At 45.1% G+C, this 20,291-nt stretch overlaps 1 protein-coding gene across 1 annotated transcript in view; it reads right to left on the bottom strand.

Moving 5' to 3' along the window:
• Positions 1-20,291, bottom strand: part of PELI1 (pellino E3 ubiquitin protein ligase 1) — a 325,875-nt gene that overhangs the window by 219,155 nt on the left and 86,429 nt on the right. The window contains exons 3-4 of the mRNA XM_067007513.1: positions 14,249-14,326; positions 6,419-6,568 (exon numbers count right to left, since the gene is read on the bottom strand). The gene's annotated coding sequence lies outside the window, so the exon portion shown is untranslated. The remainder of the gene's footprint in view (positions 1-6,418; positions 6,569-14,248; positions 14,327-20,291) is intronic.

Genomic DNA, 20,291 nt, shown 5'->3' with positions numbered 1-20,291 from the left:
ACTGGGTGTTAGCTCAATTCCACCACTCCTAACAGTGTGACCTCAAACAAATGGCTTCACCTCATGAATCTCAATTTCACCATCTATAAAATGGGGTGATCATTTTCTTCTTGTGTGCTTGGTAGGTGGGGGGTGTTTTGAGGATCTAATGAGATGATGAACTTGAAAGCATAACACAAATACCTGATACTCTCTACCTGCAAACAAACAATAGTTTTCAGTGTGGAAAAGGCATTCAGATTTTATTACCTGGTGCTTTGGCCCTTTTTTCTCTGGCTGCCTTGTGTAAGTGAGGGCTGTCTAATGGTGCTGATGCTTCGTTCCAAATGCCTCCTCCCAATTCACTGAGGAGGGGGTGCGTCTCCCTCCCCCTTCCTTAAGGATCTGCCCTCCTTCTAGGCAATGGCCACTGTGTCCCCTTTCACATGCTCATACACTTGTCCCCGCAGCAGCCAGTATTGCTGTTCCCACTACCTTTGGCTGTACATCAGCTAACGTTTGCTACATGCCAGGCACTGAACTAAACTCTGTACACATATTATTAAAAATTGCCCCATCACCCCCTTTAAAAGACGAGGAAACTGAGCTGTAAAGAGGTCAAGTAATTTACCGAAGGTCATGTGGCCAGGAAAGCAAGGAGCTATTTGAACCGATTAAACAATCTGTTGTACCATCATTTGTAGGAGGGGTCTGACCATTAGGCTCAAACTTCACCTTTGCCTTTCTTCCAGAGGAATAGGATGCTATCAGGCAATGGTGACTCTTGAGGTGAGTGTAGATCCAACCTTGAGCCTCATTAAGCAACGGAAACGCTCATAAGGTTGTGAGCCCCCTGAGGGCAAGGACACCCTCATTCACCTTTGTGTGAATGGCACAAAGCAGGTGTTTGGTAAAGTTTGTTGATGAATGAAGCCTTGGCAAGATGACTATGGGGGGAGAAAAGCATTTATCAGTGTACTGCTGGCTTCCAACACTTCATGTTGAATTTGGGACAATAACAATGGTAAGTTCAAAGGTAAGTGGTGCTTTACAGTTTACACAATGTAGCAACATAATATTTATCCCGTGAGATGATTTTTATCCCCATTAGAAAGAAGACAAAAGTGAGGCTTGGGAGGTTAAATGACTTGCAAGGCTACAGTGCGAATTGATGCGGAGAACACCGGCACGAAGTCAGACAGACGGATGATAGCCTCGATTGCCCTAGTTACCATGTGGCTATGTGGCACTGAACTATGTATTCATGCCCTAGAATCCCCACATTACTCATAGGTAAAATGGAGATGTTTATAGCATCATTTACATAGTATTTTCTGGAAGATTAAATGCAATCATGTATAAAAGCACCAGGCACATAGTAAGTGTTCAGTAAAATTAGCTCTTGCTAGTGGAGATAGAACTGGTGAACTCTGGTCATCTGACTTCAGTTGAATGTTCTTTGCCCCAGATTTGAAGTTTGTGACCAGTATGTTTATACTGAACAAATACATGGCAGAATATTATAGAGAATTTATGAAAATATTTACCAAAAGAGTTGGCATTTGCATTGATGAAAACCAAATTAGTAGGACCCTCAGGACTGACCAGTGGTGGGTGTCTTTGACAAACTTGGGTCCTTATTTTGAAACTAAGAATGATGGTCCCCTCTGCTTATAACTACAGTGGCCAGCACAGTGACCCTGGCTCATCGTTACCAACTAATTTCAGTAGTTACATGAGGCATCACTTGAGAATGGAATATCATTCATTCATTCAACAAACATTTATTGGGCACCTATTGTGTGCCAGCCACTGTGCTGGGAGTCAGGATGTGATGGTGAACATAAGAGGCCAAGTCTGCAACTGCATGAAGTTCACAGTCTAGTATGAACACTGGAGAGGTTGCTCTTAGCCCTGGAGAATCTTGGGACCCAAAGAGCCACACCCCTGGTGGAACATGGGACCTCTCGAGCAAGTGGTGACCAGGGTATGTTATGATCCATTTTCTCTTAGTGGTAGAGCTGTGAGCAAGTCTCAAAGCCCATTTCTTCTTGGAGGAAGCACAGGTATGAACTGGTTATAGAAATAAAGCAGAGAGGAGAGGGCCTTCTTTGAGTGGGGTCCCAGGAACCATGAAAACCTCTCCTGATGGCAGATATCCTCTGGCTGGAGAGAGAATCCCATGCCTTATCCTGATCTAATCTGACTGTCCTTTTAAATGTTATCCCAAAGGATGTGTATTCTTGACTGGATGGGACAGGGAAGGAAGCCCCTTTGTTCTTCCATGATGAGACTTACTTCCCTTCAATGTAGATTCACAGAGAGCTGGTAGCTTAGTAGAGAGATTTAAGTTATCCAGAATTAACAAGTGGAAACATAAACAACATTTATGGTCTTAGCCTCTTAGCTACTGATATAGAGACAACCAGAGTTAAAACATTCGTTTACAGGTCCTCTTCCTAAGCAATGTGTTTATTTCCAAAGAAAATGTGTTCTCATTTCCAGACCATATTTTCTGAGTGTCCCAAGCCCGGCACTGGAGCTGGCAGAAAGGACCTAGCTACAATTTGTGTCGTGCCTTTTCATTTGTATGAAAGGCAGGGACTTCCCTGGTGGCGCATGGTTAAGACTCCACACTCCCAATGCAGGGGGCCCAGATTCAATCCCAGGTCAGGGAACTAGATCCCACATGCATGCCTCAACTAAGAGTTTGCATGCCACAACTAAGGAGTGGGCGAGCCGCACCTAAGGAGCCAGACTGCCACAACTCAGACCCAGCACAACCAAATAAATAAATATTTTAAAAAAGAAAAAAGAAAAAAGGCAAATGTCTTATATAGGACCTGCCTTATAGAATCAACTTGGGAATCAAATGAGATCATGTATGTAAAACACTTAACTCAGTGCCTGGAATGTTATAAGACATAACTATTTGTAGTGGATCTCTGATGTTGGTGTGCCTGACACCCATCTCTCCTTTGGGGAACAGTCCCCCTCCCATTTCACATGGCCTTGGTAGGTGTGGAACCCAGACTGGGCTGATTGTGGTACCCGTTCTCCCACCCGTGGCAGCAGAGAGTTAGGCCAACATGCAAAAAATGTGCAGAAATGAAAGCTGGGTGGACAGAGAGAGGGTTCTGGCATACTTGGGACCAGTTTTGGTCCCTAAATCCAGGTTCCTATGCAATAGCTCCTTATTCAATTCCATGAGCTTCCCTGAGTTAAGACACAAAGGTGAGCAAAAAGTTCCCCTTTTGCTTAAGTTGGGTTTCTATACCAAACTGTTAGGATCATGAGGCTCTGAGGGCATGAAGCTGTAAGCCCGAACAACAGGAGGATGGGGTGAGGCACCGCCCTTTCAGGTGCCCACAACTGAGAACTGAGACTGTTCTTGGTACATTCCCTGGGTCTTAGTCACTGATGTTTCAGCAGGCTGCAGAAAGTCTCCTTTCCTCTGCCTCTCACCTGTCCTGGATGAGTCACATCACTTGACTCACCACCGAAAGTCACCCTTCCCTTCCGAGTCTCAGAGACAACAAGTAAGCCGAGAACTTGAACTGTCTTAGTGATGGGGACCCCCTCACCTGTTTAGATGAGGAAGGACATCCAGTGATCTCTGTAGGTCAGTCACAGCCCAGGCCAGGGGCAGGAAGGAAAGCAAAGTGGGCATCATGAGCAGTGATATTAAAACTGGAAAACAGATATTAATACCAGGGCACTTTCTCTGTTTTAGTCACCTTTGGATCCCCGGTGTGAGTGCAGTATCAGGTACTTTATTAAGTTCCCTATTAAGGTCTCAGTGAGCGGATAGAATTTGAGCAGGCAAGGAACATGTCTTCAGTTCACTCCGGTTATAAGGCCACACTGCACAAGGCCCTTAAGGGGTGAGTTGAAAAGGCTTGAGACCTGCCTCCTGCCTTTAAGGAGCTCCATCGGAGTGAGGGAGGTGAGGAAATCGATGCACTGGGGGAAGTCAGTGTATCATGGAAGATAAGGTTCCGAGTCCACGGGGTGGCGCTCTCTACTGAGAGGCTGGAAAGGCCAGAAGAGTGGGGTTTCTGCTGGCGTCAGAGGGTGAGTGGGATTCCAAAACGTGGAGAGTGAAGGAGAAGATGGGGCAGCTGTGGCTCAAGGGAAGCAGGAGCTGTAGACCTGCAAGGTCAGGGAGATACAGCTGAACAGATAAAATGAGAAGTGTCCTGGAGGGCGCAGGGGTCTGTAGCATTAGGAGGTGTGGAAGAGTCAAGGAGCAGTTTCTGCTCACCTATTCAATTTTGTTGACAAGGTAGCATTTGACCTTGACCAACTGGAGGGATGCAGGGGGGAGGGGTGCCCTTGGTGGCAATGGAGAGGTGTGGGCAAAGTGTGGTTCCTGACAACAGCATCAGCAGCATCCAGGAACTTGTTAGTAAGGCAAATCCTCCACCCCACCCCAGATCTGCTGATTCAAAAACTCCACGGGTGCGCCCCTGCTGGGTGTGTTTTAACAAGCCCTCCAGGTGATTCTGATGTCTGGCCTAGTGCAGTCAGCATGCAGAGAGTGTCTGAAGGGGCCAGGCAGGCAAGGTGGGCTGGCGTCTGATTGCAGGATCCTAAATACCAGATTATAGAATTAGGGCATTTTCCCTGTACCATTGAGAAGCTACTAAAAGCTTGTGAACATGAGTCATTTATTCACTCATTCACCCAGCCAATATTTATTGTGCACCTTCCATGTGCCAGGCCCCATACTGGGCGCTGGGACCCAACAGAAAACACGCCCATGTTAGTTTCAGGCCAGTGTTTTAAGTGCGACCTTATCTGTAGACGAGATTGCTATTGCCTGTCTTTTAAAAAAAATCTGATTTACTAACGGAACAAACACCTATTACACTCTCCAGAAACAACTCTGCTGCTTGTCTCTGCCAACGGAAGTTGTTTGGCTAAATGTTTACTAAGGTTTCAAACACTAGTGATGGGAACTGATGGAGAGAAAACAGCTTTCAGATATAAAATAAATAAGTCCTGGGGATGTCATGCACGGTGCGGTGACCATAGTTAGTAATGCTGTGTTGTATATTTGAAAGTTGCTAAGAGAATAGATCTTAAAAGTTCTCATCACAAGAAAAAAATCATAACTATGTGAGGTGAAGGAAGTTACCTAGACTTATTGTAGTGATCATTTCACAATATATACACATATCGAATCACTGTTGCACACTTAAAACTAATACACTATTATATATCAATTATATCTCATTAACATTTTTTTTTAATAAAGGGGTGGGGTCAGTGGGAGGAAGCATTTTCCTTCAGTCTGTGCTTCCTGCCAGAGAGCTGCATTTTACTGAGTTCTCAGATGGACCTGCAGCCTTGGACTTTGGACCATGAGGGCCAGTTAGCTCCAGGTGTTTCAGGAAGCTGTGTGCCCAGAGGGTGGGGCGTCGAGGCCAGGGGAAGAGAACAAAGGAGGCAGCTGTAGGGGACTCGCTCCTGTTCTCCCACATCAATTCTGCTGGTTGTTCTCGAGGAAACTGGAGCTTGATTTCAAAGGCAAACAGGTGTTTTCATCCGAGATCAATGAAACAGCTAATGTGCTCTTCTGGAAGGTCAGACATCCTCTGGACAACTTTCAGTCCTCTTTACTGTTTGGACAAGGGCCAAAGTGGGGGTGAGGATGGGGAGGTTGGAGCGCCTCCGGGGTCCCAGTCTCAGGCCACAAGGCTCCTCTTGCTTCCCACCCGGCTGACTGAGCTTGGTGGGCACGGCCCTCCGCTCGGGAGAAACCAGCTAAGGCGAGTGGTGGTCGCACGAGGTGGCAGAGGACAGGATTTGGAGGTGTCCCGGGGCTATTCCAGTTTGAGCTTGGGCTCTCTGGCCTCTAAGAAAACAGAGACGGCTTTCTGATGTTCTGACCTCCGTCTCCCGAGTCAGCACCATTGTCAGGACCTCGGAAAGATTGCAATTCCTCTCCTACCCCAATAGAGCAATAATCGTTCACTCCTTCCACTGAGCGGTCCTCAGTTCGCTCCAGATCAGAGGAAAGGACCAGGAGAGAGAAGCTGAGAAATCTGTGTCCAGCATTGCCAATGCCACCAGCCCTATATCCAGTTTCCTGGTCCCATGTGTGATAATACAACAGCAGCTTGATGCAAGGCCCCCTCCTCATTTGTTTCCTGGGGATTGTTTATTGGAGACCAGCATTTCAGAGAGCGAGCAGCAACTTTAACATATCCGTAGGCAGTGCACTGTCAACCCCACGGTAGATCTTATTTTTAAGTAATTACATTACAGAGGGGTGGGTGGCAGGGAGGAGAGTGGGTATTAAAACTGGGAGAATTTTTTCTAAAGACCCAGTTTAAAAAAATCTCAGACTTAATTTAGTAAATTTCAATTACAAGGAGAGTTACTAAGCTGAAAATCATTTGCATCGTATCCTTAATTACCACTTCTTTTGTACCTGAGATCATCAATCGAGATTCTTGGGAATGCGTAGTCAGAATAAGTGGTGGATTCTAATGAGGTCTTTGTTCTTCCTGAGTCTCTCTTAGGAAGCTCTTTCCTCCCTCGGTTCAGAGGCACTGCGTTTTTCCAAACTGGGTGGAGACGCCTTAAATTAGAAGTGGAGCGTGTCAAAAAATCAAGAAGTTTTCAAGCTGGCTTCACCAGGGGGACAGAGGATGCCACACCCCACCTCCGGCTCTCTAACAGCTCCTACTCAGGGTTTTATTCCTCTCCCCTTGAATGCATTAGCTCTGCTGGGCTGCTGTGGACGCATCTGCTCCTGTGCTGGTCACAAACGTCCATCTTTATTAGCCGGCAGCAGAGCAAATAGCCTTTCTGGGCCTTCCTCTTGCAAATAATGGATGTGCTGCCATAGATCTTCCTGCTTCCTCTAAAGAAAGTGCATCCAGCAGTCCCTGGCCACTGGGTCTGTATTGGAAAAGCTGTTTTCCAAGATCAGTTAGCTCTAAAAAAAGTGATGAGCCCTCAGGGACTGCGAGTGTGTGTGTGTGTGTTAAGATACACTTTTTTTTTTTTTTTGCGGTATTCGGGCCTCTCACTGCTGTGGCTTCTCCCGTTGCGGAGCACAGGCTCCGGACGCGCATGCTCAGCAGCCGTGGCTCACGGGCCCAGCCGCTCCGCGGCATGTGGGATCTCCCCGGACCGGGGCACGAACCCGTGTCCCCTACATTGGCAGGCGGATTCTCAACACTGCGCCACCAGGGAAGCCCTAAGATACACTTTGTAAGAGACGTCTCTCTTTTTGGATGGCGGGGTGGGGGGCAGTAAGGAAAGGGCAAAGTGAATAAAAATCTCTTAACTAAATCCTGCTAATGACCACTGTTCATTCCTTCATATGCTATCCCCGACCCTGCAGCCTTTACAAAGCACTTGTTCATCTATTACCTTGTAGGTAATTAAAAAATTGCCCTCATTCTACAAATGAGGAAACTGAGGCTCAGGGAGGTTAAGCAACTTGCCCAAAGTCACTCAGCTGGGGCTGACAGACTGAGGATTTAAGTCCAGCTCTCTTAATCCTGTGCTCCTTCCAATACCCCAAACCACCTCTCATGGGCTGCCAGCAGCCTGGACATTTACCCCATTTGTGGAGGTCGGCGTTTGTATCCTACTACAGTGTGTTACCCATTTAAACTTTATTTCTGAATCTGTATATTTAAGCAACAATTTTGTTTCAGAGGACTCCAGAGAGCGGCCTTACTTAACCTTCCTCTGGAGGTGTGTGTATTTGGTGGAGAGTGGTGAAGGGGGTGGGGGAGGAGGGGAAGGGAGGAGCCAGCAGGGAATTTTCTCAGTTTTCCACTGGATGAGGCCAAGACCCAGGGAGTCAGACAAATCCACGATTCTCCTGGCATTCTGAACGTTTGCCAAATCCCTGTTCTTTGCTCTCATTATTCCTCTGGGCTGGTTCCAAGTGTGGAGGAGTGTAGTCTGCGGAAGTGTTTGTGTTGGGGTTGGAGGCAGCAGGACTGATGCTGTGAGGAAGGAGGGTGTTAACACCAAGAGTCCAGCCAAGCCTTGGGGTCACAGGGACTGGTCCAAAGTAGGAAGTGTCCTGTGAGCTGGAGGGGTGTTTGTCTCCTGCAGAACCTCCTGGATACGGTAGCTTCCTCTGCACTAGCTGGCTACCCCCTCATGGTGCAGATGGAATACTCTGGTGAAATGAACAAAAGATTTGAAGCCGAATAACTGCGTTCAAATCCCACCTCTGCTTATTAGCTGACAGATCCTGGGTAAGTCACTTAACCTCCACAAGGATCAGTTTTCTTACATATAGAATGAGAATACTAACATCCACTCTCTGGGCTGTGCTGGGGTTTAAATGAATGATGTAAAGCAAAGAGCAAGTGGTGGCTTTGATTAGTAGATGGTTCGAAGCAGCCAGGAAGTGGGAGGATAATAAAAGGAGACTGCTTTTCCCACAAAGACATTAGCAAGGGGTAGGAGTGGGTTCAGTGATGAGACAGCTTGCAAGGACTTGTGTAAATAGCCCATATGCTGGCTCTGGGGGAACACTGAGAACCTAGTTTGAAAAGCATAAAAGTCATAAAATAGCACCAGTATTTTTTTTCCTTGGTGTGAGCAAAAATATTCAAGCAGACAAACCCAAGCCAATCTTCTGGGAATAAGACTCTAAATATTACTTGAGGGGGCTTCCCTCGTGGTGCAGTGGTTGAGAATCTGCCTGCCAATGCGGGGACACGGGTTCGAGCCCTGGTCTGGGAAGATCCCACATGCCGCGGAGCAAGTAGGCTCGTGAGCCACAATTACTGAGCCTGAGCCACAATTACTGAGCCTGCGCGTCTGGAGCCTGTGCTCCGCAACAAGAGAGGCCGCGATAGTGAGAGGCCCGCGCACCGCGATGAAGAGTGGCCCCCACTCGCCGCAACTAGAGAAAGCCCTCGCCCAGAAACGGAGACCCAACACAGCCAAACATAAATAAATAAATAAAATTTAAATATTACTTGAGAGTCACCTCAGCTTCCTTCCAAGAGAAAGACACCCCCATTCCTTCACCCCACACCCTCATCTATGACGCATTAGATTTGTAACTTCTCAGCTTCTCCCACCAAAATCATAGACCCTCGTCGTGGGCTTTGGGACAACCCTGTGCTCTGTACTGTGTTTCCTCAGTTCTTTCCCTCTAGCGGTTACAGTCAGTTTCCAAAACACCCTATCAGAGCGGGACGCATGTCAAGCCCCACAGTAGACACTAGGTGGCGCTGGACCCCATGTTATTCAGGCAACTAACACCACATCCCTTTCTGGAAAATTGTTTCTGTAGTGAGGTCCTCTCCTTCCCAGAGACGTGGGGCGCTATTTCAGTTTATGCCACAAGCATAAAGGGCCACCAGAAGATCGCCCCTGGCTTTTCTGCTAACTGGGACAACTGTCCAGGGTGGCTGCGAAAGGCAGTTCCCAGCCCTGAGGCTGGAGACCCAGCAGTCATTTGCTGAGCTATATATAACTCGTTAGGAACAAGAAGGTCTTTTCAATTTCGGCTCTGCCCAGAGAGGCAGGAAGGAAAAGAACTTTCTCCCATAGGAAGAGGTGTTGGGGGGGGGGAGAGGCAGATCCATGATGCTCCTTTGTGAGCTGCCCAGCATCTGCCCTTCCCTCTGGGAAGGGCGCTGAGGGACTTCCGACCCTGATCCCAGGCCATTACATTCCAGGCCCCGCCCCCTCTCAGGGTGAGACCATCCATCCTCAGTGGCCCCAGGAGCTGAGTTACGGGTTTATTTTCTGTCCAGGGATCTGAGCTGAGGTTGACATTTAGTACCCGCTTAATTTCATTGCACTGACCCTCATATGTATCAAGAGCATACTGGCATCCTGATTGTTGTGATCACAACGCTCTTATGAACAACAGCAATAAGTGGCAGTTATAAAGTAATTTCCAGTTTTCTAAGCATTATAAGCACTCTTTATACCTACGGAGGCAGGTGAGTTTCATTTTCTGTTTGCAGATAAAGTGACTGACACCCCGGGGTCTCACTGGAACTGCTGGCACTGATGTTGTCTCTTTGAAACAGTGGTGATCCTTGTTGCTTATTATCATTTTCACTGTTATGTTCCCTTCCATGCGCAAAAGGCCAAACAGAACACTTGCTTAAAGACAGCTTTTGGCTACTGGGTTTCTGTTTGGGTGGTACTACCTGGGCAAAGGAGGGCTGAATGTGGTGAACCAACGAAGGGGGGTGAACACTGAGCAGACCCTTGACTTCTTGGACGAGTGAGAGTTTCCTTCGGTGGAGGTTGGGCTCTACAGAGTTGGAGGGCAAATGTGTTGGGAGGGTGGGTATGTTGGCAGTGCTGTTAAGAAGACAACTGGGGAGTCCCCATCAACCAGCCAAACAGCACCTTCGTGGGTACCTACCATACAGAAAAGAAACGGTGTGCCTCTGTGAGGTCACAAAGACCTTTAAGTCTTTGCCTCCAAAGAGCCTGTGGTGCACTGTCATTGGGGCATATATAGCATGTACAGATAAAAAGAAAATTAATGACTCACAGAAGTCCTAGAGAATATCCTAGCTTGGTTGTGCAGGGCTTCCCTTTGGAGCCATGAGAAGGGAAGGGGTTGGCAGGCCTGGAAGGAGATGGGAGGAAGGGACCAGCTAGGATTCCTGGTGGCCTGGGCTGGACCTTATCATCTGCATAACATGGGGCTTGCCCCCAGGTCATGTCCAGGCTATAAATATCCTGCCGGGGTCAAAGTGGAAACAACGGCCCAGAGTGCATGGGTGATGTTTTGTACCTTTGAGATGCCTGTGTTGTGACCCCAGGAAGTCAGAGGGAAGTCACCTGGGGCAGGTGAACTTTCTACCTTCCAGCCCTCCTCCCTACAAGGTTCTGTTCCCCAGGTGTTCGAAGGTGTGGGTGCAGTTCCAGGCCCACCACCCCCACTTCTAGTCAGTCCTGGCAACTCTGCTCCTGACTTTCCCCTTCCTCCCTGCTCCCCCCCACCCCACCCCCCAACACCACTGACACAGTTCAGGCCTCATCACACCTGGTCTGAAGGGCTTTTCTTTTAAAAATAAATAAAACGATCTCTATAGGAAATACATGCACATGGAAAGGAATGCACATGCATAAGTCTGACAAAAACGTTTACAGTAAAAGTAAGCCTCCCTTGCACCCCTGGTTCCCAGCCTCCCAGGTCGTCCCCCAGAAGCAGCCACTGATCCCCTACCTCCAGTCCACCCCCTTCTCTCTCTTACCGGCCCAAGTCTTGTCCAACCACCCTTTTCTGCTTTCCAGAATCTTGTTTTTTAAAGCATAAATTGATCCTGTTTTTCTTTGTCCTTGGATATGTGAAAATGCAAACTCCTTGGCCCAAGCTATAAGCCCTTTCCTAACAGGCCCCACAGACTTCTCCAAACTTCTCCTCACCCCCAGCCCCACTCACAAGCTCTGTTCCAGCCAGGCCCAAGCACTTGCAGTGGCCTAAATCCATGGTCTCATCTGGCACAGTGTATATTTAAAAATAATTTTTAATTTTTTTTTTTGTAGTAGTTAATACTAATACACACACATACAATATCCTACTTCCCTAAGTACCACTATTTACTAATTTTTTGTATTTCCTTCCAGATAATTTTTATGCATATTCCTCTCCCTCTTTTTACTCAAATGATAACATATAATTGATACTTTCTACATCTGTGTTTTAAAAATTTAGTAATAATATCCTAGAAACCTTTCCATAGCAATTCATAAGGAGCTTTCTCATTGTTTTTCATAGCTCTGTGGTAATCAATTGCTTGGATATACTCTAATCTGGCAAACATTTTTGGACCAGATAGTCAAGGATAGTCAGGACCAGATAGTCAATATTTGAGGGTTTGTGGGCCATCCAGTCTCTGTGAAAACCACTCCCCTCTCTGCTCTAGTGTAAAGGAAGCCCTGGACGGTACGTAGACAAAGGGGCCTGGCTGTATTCCATATACCTGTACTTATAGATGCTAATGTTAGAATTTTATATGATGTTCATGAGTTATGAAATAGAATTCTTCTGATTTTTTCAACCATTAAAAAATGTAAAACGATTCATAGCTGCAGGCCCTACAAAAGCAGGCAGAGGGCCAGTTTAATGAGAGTTTGCTGACCCCTAACTCAGTTAATGAGTTCTCAATTAATGAGCATTTAAATTGCTTCTAATCTTTTGCTGCAATTTATAATCATGTACATATGTCACTTTATATGCATCCAAATACTCCTCCCTATAGGGTCAGCTCTAAGAAGTAGGGTTTCTGGGTCAGAAGGTATATGCGTTTATTTTGATGAGGATTGCTAAATTACCATTTTAGGGCTGTACTAGTGGACATGCTCACCAGCAATGGATGGGAATGTCATGTCTTCACAGCCAAACTTGCGTTTTTGCCAAGCTAATAGGTTAAAAAAAAATAAGAGGCATCTCAGCACACAGCCATTTGTATTTTTTTTCCTGAGTGTTCTTTTCATATCCTTTGCTCATATTTTTATAAATCTTTTCTTTAGAGGTTTTTTATATTTTCATAATTTAAGGAGATTAGCCCTCTGTCTGCTGAGTTGTATATATTTGCAGATTTTCACTTGTTTGTTACTTTGCTTATACAGGTTTGCTTGTCTGTTTGGTGTGCACAAGCTCTATTTTTTTTTAACTTTTATCAGCTGAATTTATCAGCTTGTTATTTTACAGCTTGTGGTTTCTGAGTCATAATTAGGAATAATTTTCCCACTATAAGATTACAAAAGAATTCTCCCACGTTTTCTCTTGGTACTTGTGTGGTTTTCTTGTCAACATTCAAATGCTGAATCCATTTGGAATTTATTCTGGTATATGGTGTGAAGTATGGCTTCAAATTAATTTTTTTCTAGATGGCTACCCAGGAATCTCAACACTATTTATTGAAGAGTCACTGGATTTGGAATGCCACATTTAGCATATACTAAATGTATTAATAGTCTTCATAAAATATATATATTCATTGGTCTGTCTATTGATGTGCTTTGAAGATTTTTTGTTTTGTTTTACAGATTTCCTTTTTTCTTTGTTTGGGTCACTCTGCGTGGCTTGTGGGATCTTAGTTCCCTGACTAGGGATCGATCCTGGGCTCTAGGCAGTGAGAGTATAGAGCCCTAACCACTGGACCCCCAGGGAATTCCCTATGACGTTTTTAATTATCAAAGTGCTATAGTATGTTTTTATGTTTGTTGATCTAGTCCAGGATTTCTCAATCTCAGCACTATTGACATCTTGGGCCAGATATCCTTCTTTGTTGTGGAGGGCTGTCCTACACGTTTTAAGATATTGAGCAGCCTCCCTGGCCTCTGCCCACTAGATGCCAGTAGCAGGCATGGACACACACACACACACACACACACACACACACACACACACACACACACAGAGAGCGATAAGCAAAAACAAAAAGAGAAAGAAAGAAAAGAAAAAAGTTTCCAGATGTTGCTAAGTGTCCCCTGGGGGACAAAATCACCTCAGTTGAGAACCACTGGTTTAGCCATTCCTTGTTGCTTTTTTTTTCTTTTCCATAGATTCCCATTTCTTCTTGTTTATTTCATCACAGTGATCCCTCTACTTGGAATGTCCTTCACTTACTCACTTTCCTCTCAGCATTCAGCTCAGGCCCTCAGGAAGCCTTCCTGGACCACCCTGCTCTGTCCTGTCCCCACCCAACCCGGTGTGACCCCCATGAGAATTTCCATGAAATTTGCTTGTCTCTCGCCCCTGACCAGGCTGTTAGCTCCTAGAAGAGAGGGGTTTTGTTCCTGCCTTTATCTCCTCTGGCACATAGCCTCTGGCACTGAGCTTGGCACAGGGTAGGTGTTCTATCACTATTGTTGGATGAATGGGTAAGTGGATACTTCTTTTACCCACCTCTCACCAATAGCCACAAGTTCAGTCAAAGCAGACGGGTGAAGGATGGGATCTGTTACGCAGAATGCATCCCTGGTGCTGAGAACCGGCGTGGGGAAAGCTTGTGTGTGTCCAGGCACACTAGTCGATGAGATGTGTGCAATCTCCTGTTTAATACCCTGCAGTCCCTAGATACTAAGATGCACTCAGCTGCTTAGGAACAGGAAAAGGAGAGCTGGGGACAGCTAGCCTTGGTGGTTTCCTGGAAAAGCTGGATAAATAGTGTTGACAACATGAGCCCTGGAGTCTGACAGCTTATGTCAGATTCCGACTCTATTCACTTACCAGGTACTTAACCTCTTTCAGCCTCAGTTTCTTCATTAGTGAAATGGGGGTAATAATAGTACTCACCTCAGAGGCGAGCAATGCCCCTTTTGGCTGGCTGTTTATAGTCTGATGAGTTCTCCCAGTTCTCTTGCCCTGAACACCCTGGTGAGAGGAGAGAGAGACGAAATGATTACTTCGAGGTACAGGCCAGACCATGTGGGAGAGAATGATGGTGTTTGGGGGCCCCTGTCTGACTTTTCTCTAAGGCAAGGAGACCCTAGCACTGATGTGGGCCTCAGGAGCCAGGAAAGAACCAGACACTAGGTAAGAAGTCTCCCCCTCAAAAAGTTGACACAACAAGCATTTACCCAAGATCTTTTTTTTTTAACTTTTAATTTTATATTGGAGTATAGTTGATTAACAATGGTGTGATAGTTTCAGGTGTACAGTGAAGCCCAAGATCTTAAATGAAGTGACATGATTCAGTTCTATGCATAGGAGAAGATAATGATAAGTAGAACCTATCACGCTAAATAGATTAAACGCCAGACACTGTGCTCACTGGTTTACATACAGTTACATAACAACCCCCTACACACCTTCCTCTCTCAGAGTAGGTCTTCATCTGGTGACAGGATGGGGTGGAATTGCTAAACACAGCTCTCCTCCTCCATCATCAATTTCCTTATTTATTCTAGCCCTGTTTATCTCCAACCTAAAAGCTCTCTCCTGGCTGCCACACACGGCTCTGTGTAGGCTAAGCTGGAGCTAGAAGCACACTGAATGAATCAGATGTGAGTACAGGCTCTAGTCTTGATTTTAGAGGCTTTTAACTCCCAGCTGCTCATGACTGTGCAGCATGGCCCTGCGGGCACCGTCATACCTGCTGCCTACAGTACTGTAAAGAGCATGCCTGCTCCTGGCGAAAACAGGAGCTCCAAGAGAGAAAACAGACATTACCCAAAGAACACATGTTTCTCTTTTGCGTTTCTTCTGATGCCTGCTCAGAACCCATGGGTGCTGAGAAGATATTGCTGATGGGTTTACCCTGGCCTTAGTTGCATTTCTATGGATGTGGCCCATAGAGGCAGTGGGGTACATAGGTCTTCTCCTTTCAGAGGTTCTTCTAAGAAGGGAAATGGTGTGCCCCATTTATTTTGTTTCCACCACAATCTTTATCCAGGCCATCTGTCACCTTTTCCCCCAGAATCTACAGCCCTTTCAAGGATGTCTCTGACTCTAACCTCTACCTGCCTGTGACATTGTGATTTATAATAAGAAATATATATTTGGTCTTTGATCTTCCATCTTTACTTAGTGAAACTTTACCTGGTGAATGCATCAGATAGCATGTAAATGTCACTTCCTCAAGAAGGCCTGCCCCCAGTTGGTCATTACCAGCTCTCATGGCTCCAAGTACCATCACTCATCACAGTTGTAATTTTATATTGTTTGTGTAATAATTAATTAATGTTTTCTCTCCCAGTCCATGAGGGCAAGTGGTTTCTTTTTTTTCTTACCACTTATCCTCAGAGCTTAGCATAATGCCTGACACATAATAGATATCAGGCATTTATTAAGTGAATAGTGAATAACAGGTAGTATAATCTAGTAGATAATGCTAATATTTATGTGCCAGGAAAGTTCTGAGCATGTTAGAAATACTACGATCTTCCTAACAATCTATGGGTTGGGTAGTATTACCCCTACTTCACACACAAGAAAATTCACCCATGATCCCATAACTGGAAGAGGCAGGATTTGAACCCATGGAGCTGGCTCCAGAGTCTGAACCTTTAACCACTATGTTGTTCTAGCCTCTGTTGTCCTCCCATGTTTTAGTAGTAAATCCACAAACTTCATTTGGTTCTAAGTTGTTATTATATCATGCCTTGTACCTCTTACTTGCAATGAATTGTACTCCACTTGACGTGACATTAGATAATTTCCTTGACAAAGTGTCTTATCTGCCAAATAGCGCGTAGTAATATGCATCCTGTGTTTTAGCAAAAATAAAGTGTACATATGAATAAAAAATTTGGTAGTAAACCTGTGAATGGACATCACAGTACATGGGTTGAGAACCACTGGTCTACTGGCTGATAATGAATCTTTAGTATACTTATACATCCCCTTCTCTTTTATGGATTATAGATAAAATCTTACTCACCATTCCCCTGAGAAAAATATGTTTTCCTGGACTTGGTGGCATGCTTCATCTTTCTGCTCAGCAAACCTTTGATCCTGAGGAGAAGCAAGGTCTCTCCTTCTATCCCTAATGTCCCAAATACCCCCTCTCTGACATTCACAGTGGTCCACCTCAAAGGTCAAGGCCAAGCTCGTATTCAGAGGTTTTGATTTCTTTACAACTGTGTTCCTGGTTCCTTGGTACTTTGCAAAAATCACCCTCACCCCCTTGCAGGAAAGTACCAGGGACATTAATCCAGGGCATTCTTGGGTGACCGGCACGTTTTCACTTTTCTAAATGGAATTGGAAGTGGCCTACCATCCCTGGTAAAATATTTTTTAAAGGACGTATTTTTGAAAAGGTGTATAAGTGTGTATGTGTATATATGTGTATGCATATATATAGTATCTATATTTTATACATGTAAATTAACAGACTAGAGATGGAGATAATCTTTGTCAAGAGTGCTTACCTCCAGAGGCAGAGGTAAGAGTGAAAGAGATGATGCAGGGGAACTTCTTCAGATTTTGGGAGGTGGTTTGCTTCTGAACATTTGGATCTTGACAGTAAGACTATATTTACATATCAGATAATTAACTCCTTCCTCCCAAAAGAAGAGAGACAAAGAAAGAATTATTATTAATGCTGAGGAAGGGAGAGAAGTGAGGAGGGGCAATCAATGAAAGGACTCTCATTTTTGACTCTGTATACTCTTCCGTATTATTTGAATTTATGCATCAGGGACACACGTATTTCTTGTGCAGCTATTTTTTTATCATGCAAAGGCTCACTTATTCACTAAACAGCTAATATTTTTTACTCTTCACTGTGTTCTGTACTTGATCTGCTGTAATCCGTGCAATACTCCATGAGTGACATACTGTCATCCCATTTTATAAAAGAGGAATTTGGAGCCCAAAGACTGGTTAGGTCATCTGCCCAATGGCCCATCTAGGTAGCAAAGAGCAGGCTGAGAACCAACCAGCTCTGCCTGATTCGATGTGGGTCATGGTGGTGGGTACCAGCAGGAATGAGGCTTCCCTGCCTTTATGTAAGTGGAACCTAGTCGAGATGGAAAACATGAAAGAAAGGCTAAAGAAATGAACAGACTAAGGAAAATAAACAGACACATTTAGCAGAAAGAAATGCTCAGAGAAATAACCCTAGTAAACTTGAATGACATCAGAAAGACAGTCAGAGACGGTTTGGTGCCCCCAAACACCTGTAAACATTTTCATTTGGTTCTGCACACCCTAGAAGCCTCATGTCACACTGCAGCTCTGTCCAGACCATTCTAATAATAGCCCGATAGAATCCTGTGGTTGGAAGAGACTGTGAGAGGTAACTGAGTCCGTCCCCTGCCTGCAGAAGGGAGTAAGTGTTCTCCTTACAGGAGAACCAAGGCAAGGAGTAACTTAAATTACTAGATCAAAGTCACTTCTCCACCCCACCCCCTAAGTCAGCCAAAGAGTTGGAACCGTGTGCTGGGGTCAAGGGCACCGACAGCCTCATGATTCAGCACGTGGAAAATATATTCATAACACAGCTCTTTACAAAGGAAACTTACTGCCCACCCTCTTTTCCAGCTGTAAAACATCTGGCTGGTGGGGGTGGGGGGGTAGGTGTCAGCTGGAAAAACGAAAAGGAGTCACTGTAATACCCCTTCTCCCAAGGCAGCATCAAGAGAAGGAATGGGGATGGTGTTAGGGGCTTGGGGCTCAGAAGGAGGTGGGTGTCAGTTGTTCTTGCATTGTTGTTGTTATTCTTTATTCCTGTTATCTACCTCGTCAGGATGCGGTTCCATTAGCACACCAGATCAGGCTAAATGTGTCATGAATGATTAAAAGCCTTGCAAGAGATTAAGGGAATTACATTTGTATGCTCCATATAGCAAAAGGCTGAAGGACAACTGCAGGCAAGCCTCTGAATAGCTTTACACGTGAAAAATAAGAATAACTGAAGATGGTTCCAGGGCTTAGCGCTTTAAATCATGAGGATGTAATGCAGAGACAAGTTCTCTGAGGGCAAGTGGCTCCTCAGTCACTGGGCACTGAGAGGACAGTTGATGGTTGTGTAGGATTTGAATGAAGATACAAGTCTGATAACATCGATCTAGGAAGCAATCCATAGGGCCGCCTTTGGGCCACTGTGGTTAACTGGGTCAGGACTAGGGTGAAGCTCTCACTTCCAGTGCAAAATTTAAGGGGACACCAAAACTCAGTCATCAAGAAAAATAATATTTTAATGTCATATTTTTTAAAAATAAAAATTAATGCAAAAAATCCAAGATGAACAAAGACTATTACGGGGCCATAATATATTGGAGCCTGAGGCAAAAGGAAAAATGTAAGTCCCTGGCTTTAGTGGAAGCAAACTCATCAGTCATATTTTCCATATCTACTTCTCTGCTTCTCTCATTTTTAATCGAGAGAATTGTCTCGTTTGACAGTCTCTCTTGACTAAGTGACAATCTTAAATAATTTTATTTATTTATTTATTTATTTTGTGGTATGTGGGCCTCTCACTGTTGTTGCCTTTCCCGTTGCGGAGCACAGGCTCCGGACGCGCAGGCTCAGCGGCCATGGCTCACGGGCCCAGCCGCTCCGCGGCATGTGGGATCTTCCCGGACCGGGGCACGAACCCATGTCCCCTGCATCAACAGGCGGATTCTCAACCACTGCGCCACCAGGGAAGCCCCAATCTTAAATAATTTTAAATTAATTAAGCAGAACTAAAATCAGAGTAAATTCTGTTGGGGTATAAATCAAATATTCAAACTTAATGTGAGTTTTAATGTACCTAATTTTCAATATTTTTTCAACTACTCTAATGTTCTGGAAAAAAGTAATAATTAACAAGTACATATGGGGGCACACAGCTTTCCTTCTGCTTTGGACTCCAACATGGCCCCCATGGCTTGGGTGGTAAATAAACCACATCTGCTGGTCTCCAGTTGGAAATGGGATGTGTCTGTGTCAAACTTGGGTGATCCTGCTGATTATTACTCCCCTTGGTCTACAAAAAACCCTTTGGCTCTCTGGGGATGCCCTTTAGGATTGGGGATTCAGGAAGTCATCTTGTCCTGTTTCACATTTTTCTATAGGCCACGAGATTATTGGGAACTGGGGACATTATCCCACCCTCACTGCTTGATGTGTGGGAGTCTCTGACCTTTGGGGAGGGGTCACCTTGAGTCCAAGGGCACATAGCACATCCTTGATACAGAACATATGACTAGTACACCAAACAACTTTAAGAAACACCATTTGGAGGTTCTTGGCTAGAGGAAACTTTCTGAGATAATGAGGTTTTTCTTATTCTTTTGCCTTAAAAAATATAATATGCTCACATGGTTCAAAATTCAAAAAGAAGTAAAAAGGTAAACATTGAGAAGCCTTTTTCCCACCCTTGTTCCACACTCTCCTCTTCCTTGCATACAAATAGGCAATAACTTTTAGTGATTTACTGGCAATTGCAGCTTCTTTAAAATTAGTATTCGAATAGGTTTTATGAGTTAGACTGGGGCCCACCCAGCTCCTTCTGGATGAGACGATCTAGCTGGTGAAGAGTGCTGAGCAGAGTCACATTTGTCACATTCTGTGTATGTGGTTGACACTGGCAACATGGAGCCAGCATCTCTTCAGGTGCCACTGGAGCCCACAGGCATCCAGGCCTCTCTTCCAGACTGGCACAGCATCTAGTGTCAGTGCTACTGGATACCCCAGAGCCAAGCCAACAGGGAACAGGTCTGAGGCCATCAGCATGGTTGGCATCTTGGTCTAATAATAATAATGCCCTAAGAAAAGGGTATCAGTGTTTCCTAGAAACACATGACGGAGTTTGTAATCTGTCCCCATTGAACCGCAAGTAAGCTTCTGCATACTTGGGATTACACGCATCCTCGCAATTGGAATGACATTCCAAACCACAAACACAACT

The sequence above is a fragment of the Kogia breviceps genome, chromosome 11, assembly GCF_026419965.1.
Source record: "Kogia breviceps isolate mKogBre1 chromosome 11, mKogBre1 haplotype 1, whole genome shotgun sequence".
NCBI lineage: Eukaryota > Metazoa > Chordata > Mammalia > Artiodactyla > Physeteridae > Kogia > Kogia breviceps.
This window is presented reverse-complemented; position numbering and strand designations above follow the sequence as displayed.